Source organism: Oratosquilla oratoria, chromosome 11 (genome assembly GCF_046742065.1).
Source record: "Oratosquilla oratoria isolate Oo_2021 chromosome 11, ASM4674206v1, whole genome shotgun sequence".
NCBI classification, from domain to species: domain Eukaryota; kingdom Metazoa; phylum Arthropoda; class Malacostraca; order Stomatopoda; family Squillidae; genus Oratosquilla; species Oratosquilla oratoria.
Window position 1 is genome coordinate 3,860,620 of NC_134787.1, and position 26,868 is coordinate 3,887,487.

The 26,868-nt window shown below is 46.9% G+C and overlaps 1 protein-coding gene across 5 annotated transcripts in view; it reads left to right on the forward strand.

Annotated features, from left to right (window-relative positions):
* The window catches only part of Mrtf (Myocardin-related transcription factor), a 314,147-nt gene that overhangs the window by 73,710 nt on the left and 213,569 nt on the right, over positions 1-26,868 (forward strand). For all 5 annotated transcript variants that reach the window (XM_076192250.1, XM_076192249.1, XM_076192254.1 and 2 more), the window contains one exon: positions 18,989-19,015. The gene's annotated coding sequence lies outside the window, so the exon portion shown is untranslated. The remainder of the gene's footprint in view (positions 1-18,988; positions 19,016-26,868) is intronic.

Consider the following 26,868-nt stretch of genomic DNA (forward strand, 5'->3'; position numbering starts at 1 on the left):
ATAGATCAACAAATAGACAAGGAAGAAAGGTACCACTTTTCTTTAAAAAGTTATTCGAAAATGACTCGAGATCTTTGAGGCCTAGCCTCGCAACAATCGTCCAGATTGCCTGTGACTGGCCTCTTCACCCCCCACCCCTCCCAAGTCCTCCTTTCAGCTGAATAAAATCGTCAGACCGTGGCCAGAAGAAGAAGAAGAAGAATTTTGAATCAACACGTGACGTCACGGCTTTATAGGTCTTAAGAGCGTAACAGTCCGCATGGCGTGCTTAATTGTTAGTCAATTATATTTGTCTGTAATTGAATCATAATTGGTGCATTGCAATCGTCCTAGATATGCAACATGTGTGTAATAGGAGCAATGGGAGTTCCCTGTGGCTCATCCATGCAGTATACTGTATTGTACAGGGTGGGCCAAAAGTCAGGATCCAGGGGCAAATCCTAATTCACTTGCCCGTGAGAACAATTTAGACATATTGGGAAATATTCTTATGCTCAAAGATATATCAGTTTAAGTGATGTCAAGCATTAAAAATGCATATTCCATAGTGGCCCTCGATTTTTTTTTTTTTTTTTTTTTTTTTTTTTTGGCTAACTCTGTAGATGTCATAGCTCTTTTTATTTATACAACTCGTGCAATTTTGCAACTTAAGATTTCAACATGCAATATGGAGCTCACTTTTCTATCGCTTCCCATAACTAATCAGGTTCGGTTTCGACCATGGGGGCTTCCTAGTGAATACCACTTGCCCCGGCTATCCGACCATGCAGGTTAAAGGGATCAACTTCACTTTCAGCAAACGAGCGTGGTCGTACGCCTTTGTCGTTCATTGTATTACATTGGATGCGTGGATTACACTGTCCTGCCACGTTCGTGTTCGGTGTTTAGAATTCCTACGCTTCGGTTGTAGTACAGAGGTTGTAAACTAACTGCTGCTGCTGTCGGTGGTGATTCAGGTGCAGAGTAGGTGTTGAGGGAGGTGCTGCCGCAGCCCTTCATCCGCTCCTTGGGATCTTATGGTCCACGCACCACGCGGGGGGCGGGGGGGGGCAGAGGAGCTCAGGGGTCCACACCCAGTTTGGTGGTGCACACCTGGACCTGCCTGGATTCACTGGCGCAGCTGCACTTCCTTGAATGTGTGTGTATGTGTGATTCACCTTGGTCTTTGGACCACGTGTTGGACTCGTGATCGACAGCTATTTCACTTCCGGAGGAGAGCTCAGAGGTCGTATATGACCGATCTATGGATAATTCTATGACCTTACAGGCGCACACACACACACAACTCCCCGCCCACGAGAGTTGGAGTAACGACTCGAAGCGTAGCGATACTGAAATAATTTCAGCCCAGGGCAGGATTCGAACCAGATAGCGCCGATACCGCCATCCTGACAGTCTGGGACTCTACCAACCGCGCCACCAAGTCATGTGTGTGTGTGTATGTACATTGTGTGTGCACGTGCATGCATTGTGTGTTGTAGGGGGAAATTAGCTGATATCTAGTATATTATAGGTAATTATTTTCTCAAGTAGTCTTTTTGCACGGATGTACGTGTTGTTTATCTAGTGTGTGCTTGTGGGGGAATGTAACTGGTATCTAATGCAATATGGGATTTTTTCTTTAGTAATTTATTTTTTTGCATGGTTGTACGTGGTCTTGGGCGTGCGTGTATGTGTGTGTGGGGGTGGGGAGACAGAAAGAGAGAATTTTAATGATGTTACTACACAATGCGTGAATGTGTTTGTTTTGGAACGTGAGTTCCGCCCGTTCAGTACACAGTAACATACCAGGAGGTGTTCAGTTTGGTGAACGCCCATCAGCGTTGTGCCGAAGAACGTTCCCTGGCGAGAACGGTCTCGTTCACACAACGAAAATGATCAAACCCGTCATCCTATTGAGGGAGTTGATCCCTTCCTCCCTTGGGAGGTTTTATTCTGGTTAACGTCACCCCTGGGGGTTTATGATGTTGATGTTGAGTGTTTTCGATCCGAATTTAGCTTGTTATCGTTCCATTATTCAGTGTATGTTGTTTGTTTTCTTAGGCGAGGACGGGCGATAGCGAGAGATGGTCCCTCTAAGCGGAACATTGGAGTGAATTATCAAGACCCAACGCTTCATACTACCACTATCTTCGTTTTCACCCAAAGATCGGAGGCAAGATTGGGTCTAAAATCCCATCACATCATGTTGAAGAAATAGAGTAGATAATCTTCCTCGACCACACACAGAATGCCATCAACAATATAAAATTAATTTCCTTAGAACTTTGGAAGAACCCAGGGAGTTGTGCTAGCTACCCCGGGGCTGCGGGTAACTTGTAAATGATGTATAAAGGAACATGTGGCTTCCATGGTAGTACTCTGTGACCCTCCATTGTACCAAAGGTATTAGGGCGAGAGATGGCAGCTTTAAGCTACAAGACGTAAACACACGTGTCCACCAAAACGAGGATCACAATATCCTGGAAGACGCAGATCTTCCTCCGCCTTATGGGGTTCCTGTAGTCCTTGCTGCAAGATCGAGACTCTAGATCTAGAAGATCGTGGGCCGTGCTCAGTTCATCTAGTAACTTCTAAAAACTGGAAACCCTGCCTGCGTGAATCACACCACCAACATCGGAGAATCGATGTTTAGGTCTCGGAATTTTCGTCACAGATCTCTCCCCCTGGAAGATGCGTGGCACTGATGCTTGTGTTATGTCCGTCTGGAACGGATTTCGTGCTCTGCAAGAAGGAAGCAGTCAGTCGCCGATTGTCAACCTTCCTTATATGAAAAGTTGGTGAAGCAGTAGGTGTCGAGGGGGATTTTTGTCTCCCTTTACGGGGGCTATCTCGGTTCAAAGGGATTGATTTAGTGCCACAGGTAAAACAAACTTTAGAGAAGGGAAGGTGTGTGTGTATTCACCTTGGTCTTTGGATCACGTGCTGGGCTCGTGATCGACAGCTATCTCCCTCTCGGAAGAGAGTTCAGAGCTCGTATGACCGATATGTGTGTGTGTGTATTCACCTTGGTCTTTGGACCACGTGCTGGACTCGTGATCGACAGCTATTTCCCCTACCGGAAGAGAGCTCAGAGCTCGTATGACACGATATATATGTGTGTGTGTCTGTGTGTATGTGTGTTTACATATTTTTTAACCAAATTGTAATATACAGGAATTGAGCAACGGTCGTTGGGTCCTGTCCCTTACTTTTCAATTATCATACCAAGCTCGAATGTGTGTGTGTGTGTGTGTGTGTGTGTGTGTGTGTGTGTGTGTGTGTGTTATTATATTTGATCATGTGTGTGACCTGTGATCGAAGAACTTCAGAGGTCGTATAGGTTGATGTATGGTAGGTTGATGTATGGGTTATAGAGTGACCGTGTTTACACAACACACCCATCCCCACTGGGAAAGCGTTTTCGTGATGTAAGGCCGTCCACACACGCACAGTTTAAACTGACAGTTACAACTGTTCAGTTATAACTGTCAGTTGAAACAGCACGTGTTTGGGTATCTCGGTATCACGTAGATACCCGCACACGTGCAGTCTCAACTGACAGTTATAACTGAACAGTTGTAACTGTCAGTTTAAACTGCACGTGTGTGGGGGTTGGACAGACACGTGTTTAAAGTGATGTGTGAACGGGGTATTTGGTTGTCGAACACGTTGGTTAAACCCCAAATACCCCCGTTCACACATCACATTAAACACGTGTCTGTCGAACCGCGTTCGACGGACCGTTACACCGTGTGAACACCCTCTTAGAGAGACGCGAACCCGGTAACACGGACTGCTCGTGACACTATCTCCTACAACAGCAAGGCGGAGTTTGTGTGTGTGTGTGCATGCGTATGCTTCTTTGGGAGCAAGGGTGTCTACGCTCATAACGTGTGTAATATAGAAAATGGTAAAAAGACGGGTATTTCTCAGGTTTTGACCACATTTCAAAAGAATTTCCGTTTCTCTCTCTCTCTCTCTCTCTCTCTCTCTCACACACACACACACACACACACACACACACACACACACACACACACACACACACACACTGTCTCTCTTACTCTCATTCTCTCTCTCCCTCTCTCTCACTCTCATTCTCTCCCTCTCACTCTCTCTCTCTCTCACTCTCATTCTCTCTCTCTCACTCTCTCAAAACCAGGCACGAGAGGACCGTCAGGAACCAGCCAGACCTGTTTTTTGTTTTGGAGAACGATGCAAAAATAGACACCGAGATTACCCACTTTATTTTCCTCTCTGGTGATAAGGAAGAGGAACTTCCTAATTAACTTCCTCAGAACGTTGTAACTCCCCCTCCCCCCTCTCCCTCCCCCACCCTGTCTCCAACCGCCATAATCAGCTTCAGCTTAACGAAGAGGTTTGGTAGTAATTACAATGCAAAATGTGAAAAAATAAATCAGCAGGTATAATATATTACATACATATACCAAAGGTTTTTTCCACCTTACAAGGGAGGTAGCCAAAAAACAAAGGCATAAAATCCACTCCCACTCATTCCATCTCCCACGTACTCCACTCTCATCCACCCCCTCCCTCCTTCTGAATGACGGGTCATCCCTGCATCTCGCCCACTGCCCTGGGTCAGAAGCAGTGTCGCAAGATACAACACATCCACAGCAAGGCCGCTTCATTAAATCGGCGACCCCCCCTCTCCGTCCCCTCATGCAGAAATGGAGAAGACGGGGAGAAATCCCTTCGGGCTGCGTCAATTTATTTTTCACACATACTCCCTTATCCCCCATCCCCCACCCACTCCCCCTCATGCATGACAGCATCATCCATACCGTATAATATTGATAGTAATAATATTGATAATGATGATAATAACATAATAATAATATTTATTATGATAGTGGTAATTAAGGTTTTGATAATACAGTAATTATAACCATAACAATAATGGTAATTATGATAACTGTTATGAAATGGTACTGATAATGATAATAGTAATAATAGTGATAGAAATAGTAATAATGATGATAATCGTAGCGAAGATATTCTTTGAAACTTGTTGGTTTATAGATGATTGTTACCGCATGCATTCGGCATTATAAACTTCATTGGGCAGTGAGGGTGGTGGAGGTGTTGGAGGTGGAGCTGTTGGTGGTGGACGTGGATAGGTTCTTCATAGTTGTGCTCGGGCTTCATTTCCGTTGGAGAGCGAAAGCGGGCTCCCTTCAGCTGAAGAAAATCGCCTGCTGGCAGCCACAGTCTAGATGCGTGAGGACACAACCCGCGAACAGATTAACGAAGTGTGTTGCGGCCAAAATTGGTCCGGACGTTATGGGCGCGAGAGGCGACAAGGGCGATTTAAGACGAACCGGGCACTAATTCTGTGAGGAGAGGGTGTTCGGGGGGGCGGGCGGCGGAGGGGGTTCCTGTTTTTAAACGAGTGGTTGTTCACCCCCCCCTTATTTGAATCTTTTTTCCTTAATTTATTTATATTATTTTTATTTATTAATTGTATTTGTTTATTTATTTTTTCATTTATATTATTGTATTTATTTATTTTTTCGTGTCTTGATTTGTCACTGAGACCTCTTTGATAATCTAGCGAAAGCTATGGACCTTCAAAATAGATTAAATATAATAGAAAAATAATTAGAAATAGAAAAGGGTATTCGAACATAAACAGAAACGGGGGTAGTGAGAATAAATGTCACGTTTTTGTCTGACCTTCGCTAACTACCTGCAGCCCATTCCTATACCCCCACTCCCCCTCATCTCCCCCCTCCCCCTCATCTCCCCCCTCCCCCTCATCTCCCCCCTCCCCCTCATCTCCCCCCTCCCCATCTCCCCCTCCCCCTCATCTCCCCCCTCCCCCTCCCCCCTCATCTCCCCCTCCCCCTCTCCCCCCCTCCCCCTCATCTCCCCCTCCCCCTCATCTCCCCCTCCCCTCATCTCCCCCTCCCCCTCATCTCCCCCCTCCCCCTCATCTCCCCCCTCCCCCTCATCTCCCCCCTCCCCCTCATCTCCCCCCTCCCCATCTCCCCCTCCCCCTCATCTCCCCCCTCCCCCTCATCTCCCCCCTCCCCCTCATCTCCCCCCTCCCCCTCATCTCCCCCCTCCCCCTCATCTCCCCCCTCCCCCTCATCTCCCCCCTCCCCCTCATCTCCCCCCTCCCCTCATCTCCCCCCTCCCCCTCATCTCCCCCCTCCCCCTCCCCCTCATCTCCCCCTCCCTCCCTGGTGGAGAACCCCTGTTCTGGGCTATATACAGTCATCTGTCGTTAGCCACAATATAACTTTTAAGGGTTCCAATTGGCATAAAATAGATGAATATTGGAACTAAGATCAATTCTGTACTACAGAGGGGATCTTCAAAGCTGAAAAGTCTTCTGAAGCAGTAAAGAGTGACCCCCTCCCCCCCCTTGGCTGAATAAAATCACCCGGGGTCAGCCAGAACCAATATATAAATGAGTGGTAGTGAGAGAGTTAAATGTCAATTTGCTTGTCGACCTGGCAACGACGTGTGACCTGACCTGCTCAGTCAATACAGGTCAGCTGTTGGCAGGTCGTCTGTGAGGAAGTAATAGTTCACGAACTATATCAGGCAGAGAGAGAAAAAGAGACATGGAGAGAGAGAAAGAGAGGAAGAGAGAGGGGCATCATGGGACCGCGTTGGGTTTGCAAGGGTGTGAAGCTGTCTCCTTTGCCTTGTTTTCTGAGACAGCCAGATGGTTGTTAAATATGTTGTGCTTGTGATTCACCGTGATGGTCTTGGACCACGTGCTGGACAGGTGATTGACAGCTGTGTTCAAACTCTGGTTACGGACAGACTCATGTTATATCTGTTCCTCAGGCTTAGTTGCGTTTTGCTTGGGTTTCATTGCACCAAACACCAATTTATTCTATGTTATTTTTATTTGATTTGTTTTTCTATATTTTCATGAATTTGTTTTTTATTTTTATTGAATTATTTTTATTTTTCTTCATCTTCATGTTATTATTATTATTATTATTATTATTATTATTTTTAACTGAGGAGGCGACTCTGGACACAGGTTGATTACTAGACAATATATTGTAGGTCAGCACTTCACAGCAACTTATGTCGAGAGGAAGTAGGTGATGTATTCGGTGCGAGAAAAAAAGAAAAGAAAAGAAAGAAAGAACGAAAGAAAAAATCTGCAGATATGTAATAAAGGCTTGTGGGAAATACGATCCCGCAGGAGAACGTAGAAAGAAGACACGCAACGTGAGGAAGGCTAAGGGTTTGCGGAGGTTCTTGGATTGTGTGTGTGTGTGTGTGTGTGTGTGTGTGTGTGTGTGTGTGTGTGTGTGTGTGTGTGTGTGTGTGTGTGTGAGAGAGAGAGAGAGAGAGAGAGAGAGAGTGAAGAGGGAGGGACTATCTCCTATCCCACTCTCTTTCCCATTCCTCCTCTTCCCCTTTTCCTTGCTCAAAATCTCATCATCCACGAACTCTGAAAGAAGAGGGTTGTCGAACCTTATTCTTTATATAACTTCTGTATTCGTCTCTCTCTAAAAACTTCCTCGCTGAATGCGGTAGGGACTTTTGTCAGGCAAAGGGAGGTGTGGGGTGGGGGGGTTTCTGTTTAGAGATATAGAAGTAATCTATTTTATTGTCTAGTTTACCACGTAAATAGTGACGTTTATATACTTGGTATGGACCGTGGCAACAATCGCATACCCGCATTCCCGTCTGTCGACCGCCCTCAGTGGATCTCTTGATATTCCGACCAACGTCATTCCACCCCCCCCTCCCACTCCTCTGTCACTCCCAAGTCACTCCCCTCACTTACCTCAAAGTTCATACTCGTCTCCCACTTCTCCCACAATTCCCTCTCCCTGTTATCTCTCTTTTATCACTCCTCTCTTTCCCTTCTCCTTGACCCCTTCCTCTCCCTCCTCTCTCTTTCCCTCCCCGTCTCCCTCCACCCTTTGTCCTTCCTCTCCATCTTCACTTTTCTGCTTCTTCCTTTCGGTTTTTCCTCTCTTCCCTCTTGTTCCCGACCCTTTCCTTCACAGCGTTCTTCTGGCGCCCGTCATGAAGCGGGAATCGTAATGGTTCTGTGGGCGGGTAGTAGTAAACTTGGCCCTTGTCCTGAGGGAGGAAGGGAGAGGGGCGTGGGCTTGAGGCCACATCGGTGGGTTCTCCACCAGATCTCAAAAATTCAGTTCGCCTATTTCTCTTCATGGAGAATATTGGGGCTTGTGGACAGGTTGCATTCAGGAAAGGGTCTTCATGCTGGCAAAAAAGATAAGTCTCGTTGACACGGGGGTAGCTTAGTGATCGCTAGTGCTTAAAAGCGACTTGTAAAGTATCCCTCCACTTCTCTATTGTCAACGTTAGTGAACTCTCCTCCAAACTATCCTAGTGTCAACATTTACTATTCCTGGTAAGTTAACTAGCCCCGTGTCAACGAGGCCGCTTTAGGGCTTTGCAAGTGCACTCTTCACGTGAAGGTTGCAGTATTCTTGCAATTAGTGGATCGCTGATATGGCAATAACGGGATTGCGTCATGCTGAGCCGCGGTGCTAAATCCTCCTTAGCGTGCAGGTTTGGTTCTGCGTTCTGATTGTTCCTGAATTGCTAAGAATATGATACTGGCTTGGAGTCTTAGGTGGTCTCTCTCTCCCTCCCTCCCTCCCTCCCCCTCTCCTCCCTCCCCCTCTTTCTCCCTCCCTCTCTCCCTCCCTCCCTCCCTCCCCCTCTCCCTGTCATTACTTTTTTGTCTGTTTGGATGTTTAAATCTTTATATTTTTCTAATTTGTTTATCTATTCATTCATTTATATTTTTGTATTGTTTTATTTTGTTTTATTTGTATATATATATATATATATATATATATATATATGTGTGTGTGTGTGTGTACGAGTATATATAATAGTATATATATTGTATGTATATATATTTTTTTTTGGGGGGAAGGGGGATAGAAAAGCTGGGAAAATAGTAAAAATCGACCTCGTTATGGGCAATATTGCATTGCGACCCACGGTAGCCTTTACACGAGGCGAAAGATCGTCGAGTTTTTCTGGCGAGTCTCGTTTCCTGCGATTCTAAGAACATGTAGTATGTGTGTGTGTTTGTGCACGCTCTAAAGACGATGACGTTTCACTCTTGTGTAAGCTACTTGAATGCTTAAGCGAAGAAGAGCTTAGAAGCATACCGGCATAGCCCGCACGCGCAAGTTTTCGCGAATGTGAGCTGGTGCCAGAGAGAGAGAGAGAGAGAGAGAGAGAAAATGGGAGAGGGGAGAGAGAGAGAGAAAGACCCTCTTAACACGAAAAGACCTACTTTACATATTTCCTGGTAAATGCCTTACGATGTTACTCAACTAAGGGATTAGGAATAAAAATATGGTCCGGCACCGTATCGAAGATGGTAAAGCTGGGGAAGACGTGTTGAATAATGCTTGGACGTTTTCGTCGCGTCGCCGTATTGAAGGTGTTGTGATATGCTCACTGTGTGTTATGTAAACACGGGGGGTCAGCGTGTTGTCACTCCAGGGACCTCTAGGTACAGTCGGGAGCAAATGTCCGGGTACACGAATTCTGGTTTGCAACTTAAACTCCATTTGCTCCAAAATGGATGATAGTAAAAAAAAAAAAAAAAAAAAAAAAAAATCAAGAGGCGTGTTAAAGGTGGCATGATTTTGCCCTCGACTTGTATACAAAAATTCCGGTTTTGTATTATAAATGTTTGAACTCAGAATGCTTGCGAAAGTCGCCTTGGAAGGGGAAGACGATATTGTTCGTATTTGTCTAGAGGATCTTCGGCTAGTTCTCTCAATTGGTAATATCTTCACTTCAAAAGTTTATTTGCGTATTCATTTGCCAAATCTAGAGTACTTTCTAATATTCCGGTGTATATCTAGAACGAGTTTCAGTCTGAATATGTAATATTTCAGAGGATTTTAGAGATCTACAGTAGAGAGAAATTCGTAGTATGGATTCTGTCGCATGGGAGCAACTGTGATTGTCACGTCTGTCTTGTGTGACATAATGTCCACATTTTCGTTTTATTGAAATATTTAGTATTTACGTATTTATTCATTTGTTTATTTTTAAGGTAATTTGTAGGACGATTTATTTGGTATAAAGCAGAGTTATCAGATGTAGTCTTTTACGTTTGGGTTATATATTGATCTCGTTCAGGACGGGGGTAGGGTGGGGTGGACTACGCTTAATTGACGTCAAGCGATTTCTTTCTGCTGACAGACACAAGAACCCAGTGTTGAAAGGGACATCGATTGTGGCTTCCCTGACAGAAGCATTCCGTCCACTCAGCTGTATAATTAAATTTGCTTGGCAGCCTGAACAAAGCGCCCATAACGCATACTACCGTGGAATTTCATGTGCGGGTCACTTTGATGATTTTTTTGTATGTGTACTTGTAGGGTGAGTACATAGTTATGTTGTGTCTGCGTGTGTGGAACGTAGAAGAGGCAGCGTCCGAGTATTATTACTTTTATAATGCTGTTTTTCTGTATGTATGAATGTGTGTGTTTGTGTATGGGCGTGCCCGCGTGTGTAAATATTTGTATTAATGCTTTAGGCCCAATGCATATGTTTGTAATCTTTATAGTTTGTACTTGCATATGTTCTTTGTTTAATTGTCTTAATTTTGGTTGTAACGATTTTATTATATATATATATATATATATTATATATATGTATATATATATATATATATATATATATAAATAAATAAATAAATGTGGTGACAGAGTTTGGGAGAGTATGTGATAGAAGAAAGCTAAAGATAAATGTGGGTAAAAGTAAGGTAATGAGATGTACAAGGGGTGAGAGTGGCAGTAGACTGGAAGTGAGCATAAAGGAAGAGCGACTGGAGGAAGTGGATATTTTTAGATACTTGGGTACAAATGTGGCAGGAAAAGGCGGAGTGAAGGTGGAGGTAGAATGTAGATTGAGAGAAGCGAGTAAATGCCTTGGTGGATTGAAGAGTGTAATGAGGAATAGACATTTGGGAATGGATGCTAAGAGGAGATTGTATTAAAAAGTTATTGTGCCGACCGCACTGTATGGGGTAGAAACATGGAACATAAGAGAGGAAGAGAGAAGGACTTTGAATGTGTTTGAGATGAGGTGTCTGAGAAGTATATGGGGGTTCTATAGAGTGAGAAATGAGGAGGTGAAGAGGAGAACGGGGTGGAAAGGGAATTGGGAGATAGGGTTGATGAAAGAGTATTAGGATGGTTTGGACACATGGAAAGAATGAGTGAAGAAAGACTAGTAAAAGATGTATGGAAGGCAGATGTGGAGGGAGTGAACATGAGGGGACGTCCTAGGATGAGGTGGATGGATGGGGTGAAGGGGGCTTTGGGGAAGAGGGGAATGTCTGTTGAGGAAGGACGGGAGAGGACAGAAGACAGGGGTGAATGGAGAATGGTTGTATATGGATGATGTTGTGAAGCATGAGGCGGAGTGGTTGGGGGAATGGGGTGTGAGGTAATATGTGTGAGCAAAATTTGACGCAGCCCGAAGGGATTTCTCCCCGTCTTCTCCTTTTATGCATGGGGGGACGGAGAGGGGGGTCGCCGATTTAATAAAGCGGCCTTGCTGTGGATGTGCTGTGTCTTGCGACACTGCTTCTGACCCAGGGCAGTGGACAAGATGCAGGGATGACCCGTCATCCGGGAGGTGCTAAGATAAGAGGGAGGGTGGAGGGGTGTGGAGTGTATTCAGGGATGGAATGGGTGGGAATGATTTTATGCCTTTTCCTTTTTGGCTACCTCCCTTGTAAGGGGGAAAAAGCCTTGGTATGTGTATGTATGTATGTATGTATGTATGCATATATGCATACGTATAAACTGGTTTGTCACTAATACCTCTTTTTGGCATTGTTATAACCGGTCTAGGCTCCAAGCCATGACTCCTGCCACGCATTGCCTTCGTGCGAAAGAAGGCACCAGCTCTGTTTACATCCAGGAAGCTTATGAAAATAGTTGCACCTGTGTTCGCTTGTGATCTGTGTTTACACGTGACGTATTCGTTCTATCTGTGTCAGAGATGACTTGGACAATGGATTTTGTTTTCTAATGGATGGGGGTTGTGTAATTGTTACATACAATGCACAAATGCATAGTGTGGAATTAATTGTGTCTTTGTTAGGGAAAGTGTTCATGGTTGGTTGCAGTCTGTGCTGTGGGGCCCCCCCCCCCACCCCACCCCGCGCCCTCCTCGGTAAAGGATTACAAAGGCGGAGCATACCAACAGGAGACCTTTTGGTCCATATCTAGGTCGGATGCGAAAAAAAATCATAATAATAAATGAATAAAAAAACTATGATGATGTAAATAACAAATAAAATACATAAATAAATGCAAAGGTATAGTTGAATAATAAACAAACAGGTAAATAGAAAATGATTATAAATTGACATATAACTAATAAGAAATGAGAATCAAACAGACAAATGATAACAAAATAAAAACAAATAACATAAAATAGATTATAGTCATTACAGAATCTTGCTTAGGTGTTTATCTAATTGTTGTTTGGGGGGTTTGGGGAGCGCTGAAGGGAGACACAATGGTCGAAACGTGGGTCACCTTAACAGTCATTTACATGACCAAACGGTTTGTCAAACAAGTGTTTGAAGTGATGTCTGACCGTGTAAATGGGGTGTTTGGTTGTCGAACACGTTTGTCAAACGTGTTTGACAAACCAAATACCCCATTCACACGGTCAAACATCAAACACTCGTTTCACAAACCGTTTGGTCGTGTAAATGGCCCTTTAGGCAAACTGGAGTTGGTGTAGTGTGTGTATGTAGTAGGAAGGCGTTGGGGCGGCTTCGTGTGTGTGTAATTCACCTTGGTCTTTGGATCACGTGTTGGACTTGTGATCGACAGCTTTTTCCCTCCCGGAAGAGAGCTCAGAGCTCAGTGAGTTCCATTGTGTGTGTGTGTGTGTGTGTGTGTGAATGATTGATTCACCATCATGATCAGCAGCTATTGCCCTCCGGATGAGAGCTCAGACCGCAGAGATAGCAGATGAGCTCGATACCACTACACCAACAAGTCGTGTATTTACAGGAAGGGGAGCTATGCACGTGATGACCCGTCTCTGTATCTCGCAACATCTAGTTTGTTCTTAAATTCATGTACGGTGTTTGCACACACTTGTTTAGTCCAATTTGTTCCAGACGTCCACCACACTGTGTGAAAGTGTGTGTGTGATATCTGAATAAGGCATCAGGCGAAGCCAGACGGGATGTAAATATACATTGTAATTACGTATAATGCCTACCAGCGCCCGTTTTTCGTGTCTTCGAGATGACCATGTATTTCATATACTTTAGCGTACAAAGATATTATAACATATGATACATGCTGGAGTTCATGTATTATTGGAAGCATGTCTTATATGTTGTTATATTTCGCATTAGTTGGTTTATTTGTATATTCAGGTGCCATTAAGCTCAGATGTTTGGTGACCTAAGTTTTCGTATAAGGGCCACAGTGTCCAGCGCCGTCGTTGCGGCCTCTTGTTGGTTATAGCAAAGCCTCCCCAGTGAGGCATTAGACCCCAAAGGCTATAATAGTATTTTAACCAGGGGAGGGGAGGTGGTGGTCGTTATATAAAGTTCAGGCTGCCATCAGGTGATTTTATTAAAATGGTTGCCATATCATCTAGGAGGTGCTAAGATGGGAGGGAGGGTGGAGGGGTGTGGAGTGTTTTCGGGGATGAAATGGGTGGGAATGTTTTTGTGCCTTGTTCTTTTTGGCTACCCCCCTGGTAAGGGGGAAAAAAGCCTTGGTATATGTATGTATGTATGTAGTTGAAGTCGCTGCATGCGGCGCCGACGCACAGTGTGACACCGGCATGCAGAGCGAAAGCCGCACACTGCAGCAGAATTGAATAAAATCGTCTGGAGTCAACGAGAACAAAATATGGAAAGTGCGTCTTTGTAGCGAATAGGTCGAGGCTATTGCTTTGCGTCCAACGTCAGTGCCATGCTGAATTATTTATACATTTTGTCTTGGCGAAAATGCGAAGTTCGTTATTCAGTCGAATGGGGACAGACTCCTCTTCGCCTATAGGCAGGTGTGTGTGTGTGCGCGCACTTATAAAACACACACACACACACACACACACACACACACACACACACACAAGCACGCACACGCACACAGAGTCATGTGGACAACACAGTTGTTTAGCATTTGTTACACTACCTACTAAACGTGCCATTGTTCTTAATGTGTTAATTGTAATTGGCATTGAGAAGACCCGGCCGGTGCAGCAGCAGCAGCGGCGGCAGCAGCAGCAGCGGCAGCAGCAGCAGCAGCAGCAGCAGCAGCAGCAGAGGCAGTGGCAGCAGGGACACGAAGCCACCACAGCTGACGTGGACACGATTTTCTCATTTCTGTGCGACACCAAAATATATTCGAGATTAACGAGGGCTGCCCCCCCCCACGACCACAGCTGAATAAAATCGCCTGACGACAGCCAAATCGGCCATTGTGGTCTCCCGTAAGCCTTGCCATATCTCATAAACGTCAGGGAACGGCAGGGAGATATTCCTTATCTGAATATTATCGCCTGGCGACGATCACAAGATACGAATCAACACGGTCTCCGTCGTTTTTACTGATGAAGTAGAGTTAAGTTCATTACTTGGTACTGTCGTGGATTATAAATCCGATTACGGGTTTTGGGTCGAGTCATTACTGTGTTGTATTAATTACGTGGTCATTGAAAATCTATTCAGGTTTTACAAGTTGAATGAATTATAAAACTTACTCCTAATACCAGGGCATGTCTACTCTGAGCTTAGCGTGCTTACAGTTCATAATACGTAGTACAATACCCCGACTTGTTTGGTTTTACACTGTATACGTGTTATTTTGTTGTGGATTTTAAATTTGAATAATACCTATTATTATTATTATTATTATTATTATTATTATTATTATTATTATTATTAAACTTGTATTGCGATATCAATTGATATTCACCTATCATTTGTTCTATATTTTAAATCGTCTTGTGTTCATCTTTGTTAAGTCTGAAATATGGAGTCGAGTGTTACATTTCTTCTTTAAATCATGGAATCAAGTTTAACGGTATGACGAATCTAACTAGTTTGGGGTACTTTGTAATTGTACTCGTTATATTTTTATGTATTATATGCTTATAACACCGTTATTGTGGTGTTTTATAACATGTTTTACTTTGTGCTTCACGTGGTTAATCAGTAGTCGTAGTTTCTTTGAGTGGGTGAAGACACTCGAACCATTTTCCTCGCCGCACCGATGGTACCTTGGGCATACAGGCATCGGAATGGCATACACTGGGATCAGGGAGAAATCTGACTGACATTTCATAGTGTCATCGCATGTTACCAGTTGAAAAAGACCTTACACCAGGAGGCTCTTAGATGTCGAAGTTTTCACCTTTGCCTTGTGTGCTAGGGGAACGAGGCCAAGTGGCATTCTCTGGTGCTCACTGCGACTAGAACTGGGCCTTTGGGCCCTGTTCACACTAGCGGTTTGAACCGCGCGGAAACCGCGGCGGTACCGCATAGTCAAGGAAAAAATGTGCTGTTATGTGTTAACGTATCCTTTGACTTATATTGTAATTGAACCGCCGCTGATGAAACCGCTAGTGTGAACAGGAAATATCGAAGCGCGGGTCGCCGCGTCGTAGCGCTGTGGGTGTCGGAGTATCCCGAGAGATGCACAGTAGACAAAATATGTGGCGCAGATCTTTGGTCAATGTAGTTATTGTGAGGCGTGGATGTTGGCCTCTGGGGTGATGCCCGCATTCCATCATTATTGGTCACAAGTCTTTGTAGTTGAAGGCTGATCGGCGTCTGAAGGCCCCAGTGTGTGTGTGTGTGTGTGTGTGTGTGTGTGTGTGTGTGTGTGTGTGTGTGTGTGTGTGTGTGTGTGTGTGTGTGTGTTAACCTAGTTCTATCTTACGGCAAGGGGAGCTACGCTCGTGGTGTCCCGTCTTTGTATCTCGCATTATCTAGTTTGCTCTAAAATCCATGTATAGTTTTTGCACACACTATTGTTTCGTCTAATTTGTTCCAGACATCCACCACTCTGTGTGGAAATCTGTTCTTTCTCATGTCCCTTCTGTAACTGTCATTTTTATTTTATTTTCATGCCCTCTTGTATTTCTCTTATCCCAGTTTAGTAAGTCTTCTCTGTCAAGGACTTTCATGCCTCTCATGATTCTATAGATGGTCAATAGGTCACCCCTTTCTCCATTTGGTTCCAGAGTTGGTAAACCCAACTTTGGCAATCTCTCCTCACATGACATGGCAATCTCTCCTCATGTGACAGTTTTGGAAGTGTTGGAGCCATCTACGTAATTACTCTTTGGATTCTTTCAATTTTCTTTATATTCTTTTTAGTATTGGGTGTCCATAGTGTCAGTGCATAGTCCAGTCTTGGCCTTATCAGTGTGACTGAGGTGTATGTGTGTGATTCACTATGGTCTAGGATCACGTGTTGGACTTGTGATCGACAGCTCTTTCGGCAGAGAGCTCAGAGCTGATATATGACCGATCTATGGGTAATGTTGTGACCTTACACGCAAGCGCACACACACACACACCCAACTCCCCGCCCACGACAGCTGGAGTAACAACTCACAGCGCAGCGATACTGAATTTATCTCAGTCCCGGACCGCCGTAGCGGCTGCCGCGAATGCTATCACTGCGCCATCAAGTCGTATGTTTTGTGTGTGTGTGTGTGTGTGTGTGTGTGTGTGTAAATGTAAGATGTAACACTTAATGTCTAATTTGGGCACGTAGCACCATTCTGGTGAATACGGAAATTATAATAACAATAACAGAAATAACACAAGCAACAATAACGGAATACACAGCATACACGTGTCAAAATACCCTGCACTGACCCGGATTCAGAATGACGAAGTTTGGAACACGTTCACGGAAAGAAACGAGTTCACGGATTGAAAACGCGTCAAAAATATGTTATATATGCTTTGGTTTATGCAAGCTCACGAGGTGAGATTGCAAGAGTCGTGATGAAATTCAACTGACCAGAGTATTTGGATAACATTTAATGTAGATCGTAAGGAAGTAGTGATGTTATAGAAACAATCATTTGCATCCAGTCAGCAGGGCTCTTTATGATGACCATTGGGCACCAATCTAGCAATCGAGAACTCTAGATTTATAGAATGAGAGTTTCACGGGTATTTAGAGAGTTCTAGTGAACATTACTGGACTCCAAAGCTTAGGAGTCCCTTGCAAATGATATAGTCAAGTTGTAGCCATAATCAACTCTTTAAAGTGACATTTATCTGGCCTCGTAGGGGTGAATATCATTAATTTCCGCGGCAGTTCCCCTTAAGTGCTAACTGAGACGTAGTACAGAGCAAAGCCAGACTTCCTGTTCCTGAATTGAAGTACAATTTGAACTTCAATCTCGCCTGAAATGGTTCTAGATGTACTACATCAGCATTTCAAGTGAAAGGGATAGTTAAGTTGTACTTGAATTCAGCAACAGGAAGTCTGCCTTTGATCTGTGCTGTGTCCCCTGTGTCGCCTGCGTCCCCTGTGTCGCCTGCGTCCCCTGTGTCGCCTGCGTCCCCTGTGTCGCCTGCGTCCCCTGTGTCGCCTGCGTCCCCTGTGTCGCCTGCGTTCCCTGTGTCGCCTGCGTTGCCTGTGTCGCCTGCGTCTCCTGTGTCGCCTGCGTCCCCTGTGTCGCCTGCGTCCCCTGTGTCGCCTGCGTCCCCTGTGTCGCCTGCGTCCCCTGTGTCGCCTGCGTCCCCTGTGTCGCCTGCGTCCCCTGTGTCGCCTGCGTCCCCTGTGTCGCCTGCGTCCCCTGTGTCGCCTGCGTTCCCTGTGTCGCCTGCGTCCCCTGTGTCGCCTGCGTTCCCTGTGTCGCCTGCGTTCCCTGTGTCGCCTGCGTTCCCTGTGTCGCCTGCGCCGCCTGCGTCGCCTGCGTCCCCTGTGTCGCTTGCGTCCCCTGTGTCGCCTGCGTCGGCTGTGTCACCTGCGTTGCCTGTGTCGCCTGCGTCCCCTGTGTCGCCTGCGTCCCCTGTGTCGCCTGCGTCCCCTGTGTCGCCTGCGTCCCCTGTGTCGCCTGCGTCCCCTGTGTCGCCTGCGTCCCCTGTGTCGCCTGCGTCCCCTGTGTCGCCTGCGTCCCCTGTGTCGCCTGCGTCCCCTGTGTCGCCTGCGTCCCCTGTGTCTCCTGTGTTGCCTGCGTCTCCTGTGTCGCCTGCGTCCCCTGTGTCGCCTGCGTCTCCGTTTGCATTTAGGCTTACGGTGTGTCTTCAGCTCAGCTCCCGGCGATTTTATTCAGTGTAGTAGAAGGCGCGGCGTCTATTCAGTAACACACTTGCTCCATCACTCATCAGTCATTCGCACCAACTTACCTGCCCAATTCCACTTTCTCTCTTTTACTGCTTCCACAATATCTTTCACTCTAGTCTACTCGCGAGATGGGAAGCGTGGAAGAGGGAGACCAGACAGAAGGTGGAGAGACGAGATTGAGAAGTTTGCAGGAGTGACGTGGCAGAGGATGGCGCGGTCGTGTGAATCATGGAATGCTATGAAGGAGGCCTTTGTTCAGCAGTGGACTCAGGATGGCTGATTTGATTGATTGAGTAGAAGGCGTGGGGTCAGAAAGATGGCGTCTTGCTTACAGTGGCAAGACATTACAAAGGATTACAAAGGCGGAGCATGCCGACAGGAGACCTTTTGGTCCATATCTAGGTCGGATGCGAAAAAAATATAATGATGAATAAATAAAAACTATAATAATGTAAATAACAAATAGAATACATAAATAAATGCATAGGTATAGTTAATAAACAAACAGGTAAATAGTAAATAACAATAAATTGACATGTAAGTAATAACAAATGAGAATCAAACAGACAAATGATAACAAAACAAAAACAAATAATATAAGATAAATTATAAACATGACATGTAAGTGTATTGTTGTGCTTCTTCCTTCTCTACATTTCTTGTCACTCATTTCTTGTTTTTCCTTTCTGTTTCAGCCCCCAGAACACCACGGCACTCTTAAGGTAAGGTGAAGATTTGTAATTCTTCAACACGTCCTCACAAAAATGCACACACACAAAAACACACACTCACAAGAGTCCCCATGCACATACAGTATGTCTCCATACACACATAGGAATACATACGCATGTAAGTAGACTCACGGAACTGCCTAGTGTAGGCCTTATGGTCTCTTGCAGTCTCCTTCATTCTTATGTTCTTATTATTTGCATAAGGATACATGTAGTGTAAATGCGTTCATATGCATAACACGTGTAAATACTTATACGTTGGCACATTTTGAATACGTATTGTAATGTATGACTGCAATGCAAATAAGCATATCGCTTCCTTAGGCAAGGAATTGATGTGTATTGTAAGGCCACGCCATTACCAATAGGGGTCGAAACCCCTTGAGCTCTTATCTCGTAGGATAACAGCTGTCGATCATGAGTCCAGCACGTGGTCCAAGACCATGGTGAATCACACAGAAACAAACACACAACCCCTCACATTGGCGGGCACGCATTCACTACATTTGGCAACATTCCAGAAAGATTCCAGAGACCGTGGAGCCAACACTGCGGAAGCCTTTCGTGTTAGTACCGACGCCATTTTTATCACCGCCAGCGCCATTGTCACTGTGTTATCACCGTTGGTGTATACACTCAGGGTGTCTACATATGCGGACTTCGTCAGGGGCAGCACGCACGCACGCACGCACGCGCACGCAATTTCTTCCCAGTTTCCTTTCGTGCGTCAAATTTTCTACTCGCCCCTCTTCCCTTTTCCCTCTTCCCTCCTCCCTCTTCCCTCTTCCCTCCTCCCTCTTCCCTCCTCGTCTCCCTCCTCGTCTCCCCACCGTCCTCCTCTCTCTCTCTCTCTCTCTCTCCCCTCTCCCCTCTCATCCTCTCTCTCTCTCTCTCTCTCTCTCTCTCTCTCTCTCTCTCTCTCTACCTCTCCCCTCACTTCCTATTTTTTTCTCCCAATCCCACTTTCTCATTTTGTCTTTCTTACTCTTCCCACATTCTGCTGCTTAACCCTTTAACTCCCTCTTCCTCATCCCCTTTTACTCCTCCTTCCTCACCCTGCCCACTCCCCCTTCCTCACCCTGCCCACTCCCCCTTCCTCACCCTGCCCACTCCCCCTTCCTCACCCTGCCCACTCCCCCTTCCTCACCCTGCCCACTCCCCCTTCCTCACCCTGCCCACTCCCCCTTCCTCACCCTGCCCACTCCCCCTTCCTCACCCTGCCTACTCCCACTTCCTCACCCTGCCCACTCCCCCTTCCTCACCCTGCCCACTCCCCCTTCCTCACCCTGCCCACTCCCCCTTCCACACTGCCCACTCCCTCTTCCTCACCTCCTTTTACTCCCCCTTCCTCACCCTGCCCACTGCCTCTTCCTCACCCCCACTCCCCCACCTCACCCCCACTCCCCCACCCTTCCTCACCCCCTCACTTCCCCCCTCACCCCCTACCCCTGTCCCACCTCCTCACCCCTCACCTCCTGCCCTCCCTCCTCACCCCCCCCCTCTTCCCTCCACCTCCCTCCTCACCCACACTCTCCCCCCTCCCACTCTCCTCTCTCCCCACTCCCTCCTCACCCCTCCTCTCCCTCGCCCCACTCCCCTCCCCTCTCCCCCCTCCCTCCCCTCCACCCCTCCCCCCCTTCCTCTCCTCCTCCTCTCCCCCCCCCCCCTCCCTTCCTCTTCTTCCCTTCCTCTCTCCCTCCTCCCTCCTCCTTTCACTCCTTCTCGCCTCCTCCTCTTCCTCCCACCCCCATTCTTCCTCCTCCCACCCCCCCCTCTCTCCCTCCTTTCCCTCCTCCTCCTCCTCTTCCTCCATCTTTTTTTCTCCTCTTCTTCCTCTCTCCCATTCACACACTTTTGTCATACCCCTATTTCTACCTCACCCTCCCTCTCCTTTTCCTCCTCCCTCCTCCGTCACTCTTATTCTTCCTCCCTCTCCCACTTTCTCTTCCATCCCCCCACTCCCTCTTCCTCCCCCCTCCCACTCCCTCTTCCTACCCCCCTTCCTACTCCCTCTTCCTACCCCCCTTCCCACTCCCTCTTCCTACCTCCCTCCCACTCCCTCTTCCTACCCCCTCCCACTCCCTCTTCCTACCCCCCCCCCTCTTCCTACCCCCTCCCTCTTCCTCCCCCCTCCCACTCCCTCTTCCTACCCCCCTTCCTACTCCCTCTTCCTACCCCCCTTCCCACTCCCTCTTCCTACCCCCCTTCCCACTCCCCTTCCCACTCCCTCTTCCTACCCCCCTTCCTACTCCCTCTTCCTACCCCCTTCCCACTCCCTCTTCCTACCCCCTCCCACTCCCTCTTCCTACCCCCCTCCCACTCCCTCTTCCTACCCCCTCCCACTCCCTCTTCCTACCCCCCTCCCACTCCCTCTTCCTACCCCCCTCCCACTCCCTCTTCCTCCCACTCTCACTCCCTCTTCCTCCCACTCTCACTCCTCACTCCCACTCTCACTCCCACTCTCACTCCCACTCTCACTCCCACTCCCACTCTCACTCCCACTCTCACTCCTCACTCCCACTCTCACTCCCTCTTCCTCCCACTCTCACTCCCTCTTCCTCCCACTCTCACTCCCTCTTCCTCTCACTCCCACTCTCACTCCCTCTTCCTCTCACTCCCACTCTCACTCCCTCTTCCTCCCACTCTCACTCCCTCTTCCTCCCACTCTCACTCCCTCTTCCTCCCACTCTCACTCCCTCTTCCTCCCTCCTCCCACTCCCTCTTCCTCCCTCCTCCCACTCCCTCTTCCTCCCCCCTCCCACTCCCTCTTCCTCCCCCCTCCCACTCCCTCTTCCTCCCCCCTCCCACTCCCTCTACCTCCCCCCTCCCACTCCCTCTTCCTCCCCTCCCACTCCCACTCCCTCTTACTTCCTCTTCCTCCCCCTCCCTTCCCCCATCCCACTCCCTCCTCCTCTTGCTTCCTCTTCCTCCCCCTCCCCTCCCCCATCCCACTCCCTTCCCCATCCTACTCCCTCTTTCTCGCACCCCCCTTCCTCCCACTCCTTCCTCCCTTCCTACTCCCTCTTCTTACTGCCTCTTCCCGCTCCCCCCTTCTCAATCCCTCTTCCTCCCACTACTTATTCGTCCCCCTCCCATCCCCTCCCCCCTCCTCTTCCTTTTTCTGTCACACTCCCCCCACCCCCCCCCACCCCGCACTCTCTTCTTCCGTCCCAGATCCTCTTCCTCGTTCCACGTCCTCCTCCCCCTCCCACTTGTCACCTCCCACTTCCCCCCCTCCTGTTTTCGCTTCTCTCCCATTCTCGCTTCCTCCCCTTTCACTCCCACTTTCTTTTCTCCTTCCTTCTCCTCTTTAACTCTCTCTTTTCCTCTCTTCCTCTCTTCTGTTCCCATTCCTACAATCTTCATTCCCCTTCATTCCTCTCTCCCAGCCAGTCTTCCTCCACCCTTCCCTCCAATGGCGTCACTCCCCTCGTTTTTCCCATCCCTCCCCCCCTCTGTCAGTCTCTCACTCTGTATGTGTGTGTTTCATTCGGTGCGTGTGTGTATATATATATATATAGTATATATATATATATAATATATATGTGTGTGTGTGTGTGTATATATATATTTATATATGTATATACTTATATATGTATAAATATATAATGTATATATATATATATATATATATGTATATATGTATATATATATAATGTATATATATATATATATATATATATATATATATATAATATATGATGAAGGTGGAAAAAGAAGTCACGGGTCTAGTTCCGAGTTCCTGAGTTTATTCCTGACCGGTTTCGCTCTATGCTTCTTCCTCTGAAGAAGCATAGAGCGAAACCGGTCAGGAATAAACTCAGGAACTCGGAACTAGACCCGTGACTTCTTTTTCCACCTTCATCAACTTGTCACAATGTACCAACAATATATATATGTATATATGTATATATATATATAATGTATATATATATGTATGTATGTATAATTTAATACATGTGTGTGAGGTGCCGATAATCTGAAAATGTCGATATTCGGCCGTATCGGCCCTTTTGCCAAGTAATCAGTATATTGACAACCGGCTACACTTTTTCTCTTTATTCATTTTATTTATTGATTATTATTATTTTTGTAAATGACAAGCAACCAGAGGTGGCAAAGAAATTCGAAAGACTTATTGGCTTCAGCATGCGCATATTTCAGCATAATAAGCTTATTGCATTTGGGTTTATGCCAGCATAACCACACAGAGTATATGTGTTGCTTTTACGGTCATGCAGCGATTATTATACAAGACGTAGGCGTAGGCGCAGAATGCACTTGACCTTTCGAAAAACACAAATTGTTGGCGACGAAAAGTAGAAACTACCGTTAAATCGCCCGAAATCATGAATGTGATTATAGAATATTACAGTAATGCTTACAGTTAATTACTGTACGCATTTTAATTTACAGTACAAAATTGCATTACAGATAGTCGGTGGCCGATTAATCGGTATCGGCCGATAAAGCAAGGTCGATGTATCGGGAATCGCCCCTTTTGTGTTTCGGTACATCCCTAATTGTGTGTGTGTGTGTGTGTGTGTGTGTGTGTGTGTGTGTGTGTGTGTGTGTGTGTGTAAATAATGATAATATTAATATTGATAATATAATAATGATCATAATAATAGAAATTCGTCTGTGTGTTTTGCTGGTGTGCGCTGTCGTGTCTTTCTTGCCCGCAGTCACGTAAGCAAGGGGGGGCGGGGTGAAGAGGAGGAGGAGGAGGAGGAGGCACCCGCTGCCCCTGGGAGTCCAACAGGTAGCAGCAGCAGAAGGTCGGAGCATGAGTGCCGCCTCTGTTTCGCCACCAAGTGGCGGTGGCTGGCTGGCTGGCGTGTTATTTTTGTTGTTGTTGCTGACACAAGTTGGCAAGACACTCCGGGGGGGGGGAAGGGGAAGGGGGGAGTGCTGCTGTGACTCCTGTAGCTTGACCGCCATCTTGTCCTCTCTCCTCCTCCTCCTCCTCCTCCTCCTCTCCCCCCCCTCCTCCAAATCCATTGTATGCGCTTGTGCTTCTGCACTTGTGTGTGTGTGTGTTTGTGTGTTTTATATACCTTGCTTACGTCTGTGAACATATTCCGACGTGCTTCACGGTCATGTGATTGCCAGAGAGGAGGACGAGGGAGGGAGGGAGGGGGTGATACAAGGTGCTCACGATGCGCCCTTCCCTTCTGTCGTCTACTTTGTTTGAATTGTCACCATAACAACTCCCGTAATATAACAACCCCCATAATATAACAACCCCCATAACATAACAACCCCCATAACATAACAACCCCTATGATATAATCCCATAATATAACAGCCCCTATAATATAACCCCATAATATAACAACCCCTATGATATAACCCCATAATATAACAACCTCCATAGTATATCAACCCCTATGATATAACCCCATAATATAACAACCCCTATGATATAACCCCATAATATAACAACCTCCATAATATAGCCCCATAATATAACAACCTCCATAATATAATAACGCCCATACGATAACAACCCTATAACATATTAACCCTCATTATATAACCCCCCATAATTTACCACCCCCTCTAATTTGAAACCCCCCCCCATAGTAATATCAGAATTCTCATGTCAGTATCCATAACATTACAACCCACGCTGGGTTATCTCCCCACATACTTCTACAGTCCCCATAACTAAAGGATTACTTCGAAATTGTGTGTAGTACTAAATGGGTAGGCTTCTTTGGATTCCCAGCTCAGCCGCAGGAATGCGAAACTTCAGGCACGTACTGTACGTATGTACTGTAGTACATTTTCCATCTTGTTCATACTGGTTGTAGGGATGAGGGGAGGAGCATTCCCTTCGTCAGCCCGCTCCCCCCCCCCCCGGGCTAGTTCTGTCTTCTCCATACACTTCCTCTCTCCTACCCTTCCCTCCCCTTCCCTCCCCTCCCCTTCCCTCCCCTTCCCTCCCCTCCCTTCCCTTCCTTTCCCTTCCCTCCCCTCCCCTCCCCTCCCCTCCCCTCCCCTATCTTTCCCTTCCCTTCCCTTCCCTTCCCTCATCACATCTTCCCTCCCCGCCTCTCTTTCCTTCATCACATCTTCCTTCTTCTCCCTTCCTCTCCCCTCCCCTTCCCTCATCACATCTTCCCTGACCTCCTCCCCTTCCCTCATCACATCTTCACTCCCCTCCTCCCCTTCCCTCCATTCTCCTCTCCCCTTCCCTCATCACATCTTCCCTCTCCCCTCCCTTTCCCTCCCCTCCTGTCCTTCCCTCCTCTCCTTCCCTCATCACATCTTCCCTCCCCTCCTCTCCTTTCCTCCTCTCCTTCCCTCCTCTCCTTCCCTCCTCTCCTTCCCTCCTCTCCTTCTCTCCTCTCCTTCTCTCCCCTACCCTCCTCTTCCCTCCTCTTCCCTCCTCTTCCCTCCCTAGCTGTCCCCTCACAACTTTCCATCCCTTCCTAAACATTGTACACCTTCCTCTCTCCTCCCTCTTCCTCACCCCATCCCTCTCATCGTATCTCCTCACAGATCCTCTCTTCTCCCCTCCTCATACCTCCTCTCTTCTTCCCTCCTCTCTTGACACCTCCCCACATATCTCTCTCCTTACATCCTCCGTCCCCTCCCCTTTCCTCCTCACACCTCCGTCCCCTCCTCTTTCCCCTCCCTATATCCACTCACACCTCCCCTCCCTATATCCACTCACACCTCCCCTCCTCACCCCCCCTCCTCAGCCTCCCCCTCGCCTCTCCCCATTCTCGTGCCTCTTACCTCTCATCCCTCTCCCTCTTCCCATAACTCGCTTTTTACCTCTGTCCAGCCTCCAACCACTCTCCTCCCACTGTTTGTGCCCCTTCCGTATCCTCCATCCTCCATCCTCCATCCTCCATTCTCCCTCTCGCCACACTACCCTCGAGCCCCTCCACACCTGTCGCTCTTCCACTTTGCTCCTCCACGCATTCCACTTTTGCTTCACTATAGTCTTTCTTACTCCATTTTTTTTTCTTTCAACGCCTCCCTTTCTCCTCCACTTCCTCTCTCCTCTCATCGCTTTTCCTCTCCTCTTTCCTCTTCCTCTTTCCTCTTCCTCTCCTTTTTTCCTGTTTCACCTTCCTTCTCTTTTTCTTTGGCTTCTTTCTTTTCTCCTCTTCGTTTTCGCCTCTTCACCCCTTCATCTGCCCCCTCCTTTTCTTCCTCTTCTTCCTTCTTCCTTAGTCTTCCTTTTCGCCTTTTCCTTCTCCCTGTTTTATTTTCTCATTATTTCTAACCATATCCATCCTCTTTCATATGTCCTTCATCTCTGTTGTGTTCCTCGTCCCTTTTTCCTCCTCTTCAGCTTGTTTCCTCTCTCCCTTTTCTTTCTCCTCTTGTCCTCCTCCTCTTCTCCTCTCCGTTCCTCTTCTCTTTCACTTTACTTTTTCTGTCTCCACCATTTTCTCTAGTTCCTTCTCTCCCTTTCTTTTCGTTCTCGTTTTTATCTCATTTTCTCTTTCTCTTCTACACTCCTCTTCTTGTTTTTTTTTCTCTCCTGCCTTCCTCTTCTCTGTTCTTCCCTCTTCCCTTCTTTTTCCCCATTCTTGTACATCCTTTCTTCCCTGCTTTATCAAGTTTCCTCCTCCTCCTCTGTTTCTCTTACCTGTTTCTCTTATCCTTTCCTCCCATCCATTCCTCGTTTCAATCCCTCCTGTTTCTCTTTTCTCGTCATACACCTCGTCCACGTTCCCTCCTCCCTTCTTTCCTTCCTTCCTTCTTTCCTTCCTTCTTTCCCTACTTCCTTCTTTCCCTCCTCCCTTCTTTCCCTCCTCCCTTCCTTCCTTCCTCCCTTTCTTCCTCCCTTCCTTTCTACCCTTCGTCCTTACTTTCACCTT